Source organism: Medicago sativa, chromosome 6, assembly GCF_051527215.1.
Source record: "Medicago sativa cultivar Bolivia chromosome 6, Bolivia_mono, whole genome shotgun sequence".
Classification (NCBI taxonomy): Eukaryota; Viridiplantae; Streptophyta; class Magnoliopsida; order Fabales; family Fabaceae; genus Medicago; species Medicago sativa.
This window is the reverse complement of record NC_140754.1, coordinates 90,129,504-90,135,377: the sequence shown is the minus strand read 5'-3', so window position 1 is coordinate 90,135,377 and position 5,874 is coordinate 90,129,504. Positions and strand designations below refer to the sequence as shown.

Genomic DNA, 5,874 nt, shown 5'->3' with positions numbered 1-5,874 from the left:
ATAGAATTCATTACTATGACCCGTACGTCATAGGCTACATTATCTCTCGTTGTAGCAAACGGATGTAGAATTCAATTTTCTCATTTTTTTATTTTTTTCTTTCTTTCTTTCTTTTTCTATGAGCATATTATTCATTTCAATTTTTCTCATCATTGCCATATTTTTTTCTGTGACTTTCTATAATTCACTGTGAGCATATTACTCATAGATTGTATTTCAATTTTTCTTTCAAATCATTTCTATAAGTATATATGCATCGATTGTGTTGTTAATTTCCCTCCAACGTTTATACTAACATCAACATACTTATTAACATAAAAGATATTTTAGAATACACTAATAAGGATACCTAATTCAGAAATAATCATTCTACTATCTCATATTTATTATGTTTCAAATGTACCATTCATATGGCATGATAGTCATACTTGCACAATCGGCAAATAATCATAAAAATGGTCTAATTATTCATATTATCTCACTAATCTAACAAAATCATAATTGATCCCATACTTCAAAATTGTCTCCAGACCTCAATACTGAATCGAAATTAGTGAAACTGATACTAAAACGTCCGTAATTTCGTTAGCTAACCATAGCATTAAAAATCATTTGATTTCAGGTTACAGAGAGAAAGTTATTACTGTTTTAGTGGAGCCCTGTCCCAGAACCCGTAGCCAGTTTTTCCAGCAGAAATTCACAACTTCAAACACACTTTCTGAGCTCGTTCCTAATCCGAAACATACAAAATTTATATCCAGACTGAAGGTAATTAAGCGTAGAATCCAAAAATCCAACAATCATTCAATTCCAGGTTACACATCGAAAGCTATGACCAAAAATACCACATATAAGCCATAAGAATTTTTGACCCAATCTCATAACATTCATGCATAATTACACTTCTATCCACCTCAACATGTATTTAGTTTCAAAATCACTTATATAACAACTTAATTTCATAACTCAACCATTCTCCCCTAATATTTTCTTAAAATTCAAATTCTAATTCATTCCATTATCTAACCACACAACTTATAAAATCAAAATTTATTAAGTAACTCACCTCAAAACAAGCTTTCAATCGATACCACAACCTCAAATTTCACTCCTTGGTTCCTTGAAACCCTAACCATCCTACAAGCTCTAAACCCATTCTCCACTTCTTGCTTCAATCACCAATTTAAACCTCCATAGTACCATTAACCTTACTTGCAAAGCTCAAGCCCAAGTTCAATTGCAAAAACCCAAATCAATGGAGAGGAGGAAGAGGTTTAGCCAAGGGAAAAATAAGGGAGAATAACTTTTCAAAGCTTGAAATGTTAATTACTTCACACAAGGATCCCAAAGAAGTTCTTGTATGGAGTTTTTAGGCAAGTGGTTGTATGTGTGCAAGCTTGGATGAGCCAAAAATGGCGTTTTTGTGAGATATGGTGAGAAAGAAAACTCTCCACGTGAGGGAGAGAAGAGAAGAAGGGTCTAGAGTGGTGTAGAAACATGAGGAAAAGTGGTAGAAAATTTGACCTTTAGTTTTTTTTTTTTTAAAAATCTAGAGTGGCAAGATTACCAAAATACCCTTCAAGTGAAAAAGACATAATTATCCTCCGTTAATTCGTAACCATTTAATTTCTCAAGCCCGTTGGAATAATATTACGAGATACTTACCAAATATCGTCGATTTCTCAATAAATAATTAATCCTTTGAAAATTATTAACTGATACGAAAATTTATTTAAAACTACGCGGGATATTACACTGACCCTGGTGGTGACCGGAGCCGAACCCACCTAAACTTTTTGTAACCAAAAAAAAAATCTATGTTTTAATGAAGTAATTGTCGTATCAACAACCACAAAAAAATGATTGACTCTAAGGGTGTGTTTGGTTGTGAGAAGAAAGTGAGAAGAGAGAAATAGGTAAGAGAGAGTGTGAAAAGAGAGAAATAGATGAGAAATAGAGTAGATTTGATGGGCTGTTTGATATAAGAGAAAGATGAGAGAAATAGAAGAGAAAGAAGTGTGTTTAGATTTTAAAAAGACAAAAGTATCCTTGCATTTAAAATTGATTGATTTTTTATTTTAACATAACTTAGTTTTTACTTTAGTTATAATTTACATAATTCATTTAATTATTATTTTAGTAAATAATTAATACATACCATTTAAATTACTTTTTTGTGCAAAATAATTCATATAGTAGTTTTTGTTATTATTATTTCATGTTCTCGTACATATTCAATTTGACTTTTTTTTTCTGTAAGTAAATGTTTTTTTTTTGTTTTAATTCAACTTTACTGATTTGAAATTATAATAACTAGTGCTTATATAAGCATTGATTCGTTTTGAATTTTGATCAACAATTAAAACAAAACCTGCACTTGCACTTGACCAACAAAAAAGAAAAACACTCATGTATTAGGCAATTGGTTCAGGCACCGCATAATTGAAAAGAAAAGGATAAAAATGGAAAAACAGTGATATTTTTCTTCTCTCTCGTGTTTCTTAGCTAGTTTGTGGAGATGCAAAAAGGTGTGGGTCCCAGTCCATTTTAATCTGTCGTCTTAATTTCTCTCATGCTCCAAACTGAAGAAACAAAGCATTTCTCGGCAACTTCTCTCGTCCATATCTCTCTCTCACCTTCTTCTCTTGTTCCAAACAAGCCATAAAAGATTTCTTAGGTGATTGTATTTGCTCACCATTATCATTTTCATCATATTATCTTTTTCCAAATCTACGACACTTTGTCGAAAGTGTCGGCTCTATACTCATATCAAATGCAAGACTTTTGGCAACAATCATACTGTTTATTTCTATATTTATCAAAGTATAATATTATACCTTATTACAGTATGAATAATCAACTATAGTTAATTATTCATACTGTAATATACCTTACACTTTTTAAAAAATTTGGGGAACATATTTTAGATTTATTTTTTGAGACCTAGGACGGTCGTCATCTTCCCCTACCTCGAATACGGCTCTGTGTGAATAGAGTTAGACTGGCAAATGTGTCATGACTTATGACAACATCATTATAGTTTTTAATTTGTGTGTAAAAACCTTAACCGTCATTAAAGTTAAACGTTATGTTTTTTTTAGATCCTACACATGTACGTTTCGAGATACATCGTATGTTTATGGATTCATGGTTAACTACCATTTGTACAACTTGACATTGCTACAACACATATGGTGGAACTTCCTACAAATGTACCAACATTAAAGGTTTGAAAATGAATTCTAACCTAGTTTTTCTTAATTTAATTGGTTAAGAAAAACAACTGCAATCAATTTTTACAGTATTATTACTCAAAAGAAATTCACAATATTTACATGGTGAAATATTAACATTATTTTTAAATCTGTCCATGTATGTAATGAGGCCAAATGAATTAGTGAACAATACCAAGGAATAATCACATGGAATAGTTGACCACAACTATTAGATGATTAATCTATAATCATAAGTGAAGTTAGTTACATCCGTTATCTTTACATTGAAAAGTTTGTTTGTTAGTTAACTAATAACTTGCACTCCAATTTATGTGTATAATAGTTTGTATTCTCCTATTTTTCATTAATCAATGAAATAACTATTTCTCTCTCCATAACCACCATTCTCATTCTCTCTTCTTCTCACTCTCAAATTCATCCATTGTTATGATTGCTTGAATTGCAAGAAACATAGCTGCGCTAATAACAACCAGGTCTGGCCAAATAAAAGGAACAATGAATGAATTCAAGACTCTTAGACTAATAGTGACTCACATATGAAAGAAGAGGTTAGAAGAGGGGACTATGAAAAGTGTGTAATGACTGATGAATTTTTTCTCTATTCATGTTTATAGACGTATTTGTCTTAAGCTTAGAGCTATTATGTTGATATCCTCATTAGACTTATACTTTGGAGTTTGTCTTACTTTTCTCAGCAAAACAAATGTACACTCAATCTCATTTCTGATGCATAATAGTTGATCAGTCTCTCATTTCTTAATGGTAAATTTTAGTATTTATATCAAACTTAATATTGTATCTTTACAGGTTCTAATATATGTTATTTGCATAATCACCTCACTTTCCATTAATTAGATTTTTCTTATAACAAAAAGTTTACTAAGCATCTTTAAAAAAAGAATTTACAAAACACAAAGCTACACTAAAATATACATGATAGACAATTCACAAATAAGTGATCACCCCTCTTCTCCATAATTCAACTCTTGGATGGATCTTTTCTTGAAGCACAACAAAAAACATATATTTTTGAAGGCACCGATGTTATCCACATTCGTTTTACCACTGCATAAAATCCATTGTCTACGTCCATGTCCGGAAACTAGACAGAAGAGCATATCAGCTTTTCACCGTAAAAATATTTCTCGCTTCAGGTAGTGAAGAGAATGAATCTGTCTCTGCAACTCGCGGCTAAACCTGCTGCACCAGACTACTAAAAACAGCAGCATCTGCATTGTCTTCTCCTACTTGATCAGTACTAGATGGCGTAAGAGTTCCGCGTTGTATTAGTTAGAAACATGATTCCCTGATAGCAGGGTCAATTCATTATAGCATATCATATACATTAATATCATTTATCTGTCAATTGTAGCCTAGCATAATTGTTATTAATGTATAACAAATAGTCATCATGACTAGCATGATTCTAGGATTATGTCTTGCAAAACAATGTTGTATATATGTGTATGTTGCGGTCTGTACAGATCATTACAAGAAATACAAATACATATTATTTTGTCTTGGCATCAGAGCTCTATTGCCAAAAGGCTCTTGATCCAAATAAAATCATGGCATCCGCTGCAAGTGCAAATAACAAAAACGATCTTCCATCAACTATTTCTGTCAAGCTGGACAGAGATAATTATCTCTTATGGCAATCTTTAGTCTTGCCTATCGTTAGAGGCTGCAGGCTTGATGGATACATGCTAGGGACAAAGGAGTGTCCTGAGCAATTCATCACTAATACCGATTCAAGCAAAAAGCTGAATCCTGCATTTGAAGATTGGCAAACTTATGACCAACAACTCCTTGGTTGGTTAAAGAACTCCATGACTGCAGACATTGCATGCAACACAATTCTTGCATTGTGAGAACTCAAAGCAACTTTGGGAGGAGGCCCAAAGTCTAGCTGGAGCACATACAAGGTCCAGAATCACCTACCTGAAGTCAGAATTTCATAGCACCAGGAAAGGTGAAATGAAAATGCTAGATTATTTGACCAAAATGAAGAATCTTGCTGATAAACTCAAACTAGCAGGGAATCCTATCCCCAACTCAGATCTAATCATTCAAACTCTGAATGGATTGGATTCTGAATACAACCCTATGGTTGTTAAATTCTCTGATCAAATCAATGTCAGTTGGATTGATTTACAATCTCAATTGCTGAGTTTTGAGAGTAGAATTGAACAACTCAATAGCTTCAATAATCTAAACCTTAACGCCTCAGCAAATATAGCCAACAAAACTGACTACAAAGGAAATTGGAGAAGCAACAAGTTTGGCTCAAATGGAAATTGGAGAGGCTCCAACTCATGGGGTTGGAGAGGAGGTAGAGGTAGAGGCAGGTCCTCTAAAGTAACTTGTTTTTCATTGAATTTATTAAGTTTTTTTGTTATATGAATTTGTCGCATCAGGAAAATGAAGTTAATGAATAAAAATTTATAATTTTTTAAATAAAATGGATTTCACATCGGGTTCAATTAAAGATGATGTGGAATATGTAGATTTCACTTCGGGGATGTCAAATATGCCGTTGTGAAATGCATCTTCAGATTTGGAAAAAAAGCGGTTTCGCTTCAGTTGAATCAAAAACTGATGTGGAAAATGACTTTTCACATCGGCTCCTTACCCGATG

General features: G+C 32.6%; 1 long non-coding RNA gene across 1 annotated transcript; it reads right to left on the bottom strand.

Annotated features, from left to right (window-relative positions):
- Window positions 1-353: 353 nt before the first annotated feature.
- Window positions 354-1,536, bottom strand: LOC146918097 (uncharacterized). Its single transcript, XR_015015976.1, has 2 exons — window positions 1,067-1,536; window positions 354-730 (listed from the first exon to the last, which is right to left on the bottom strand). It is a non-coding gene; the product is annotated as an uncharacterized LOC146918097 (long non-coding RNA).
- Between the last annotated feature and the right edge of the window lie 4,338 nt (window positions 1,537-5,874).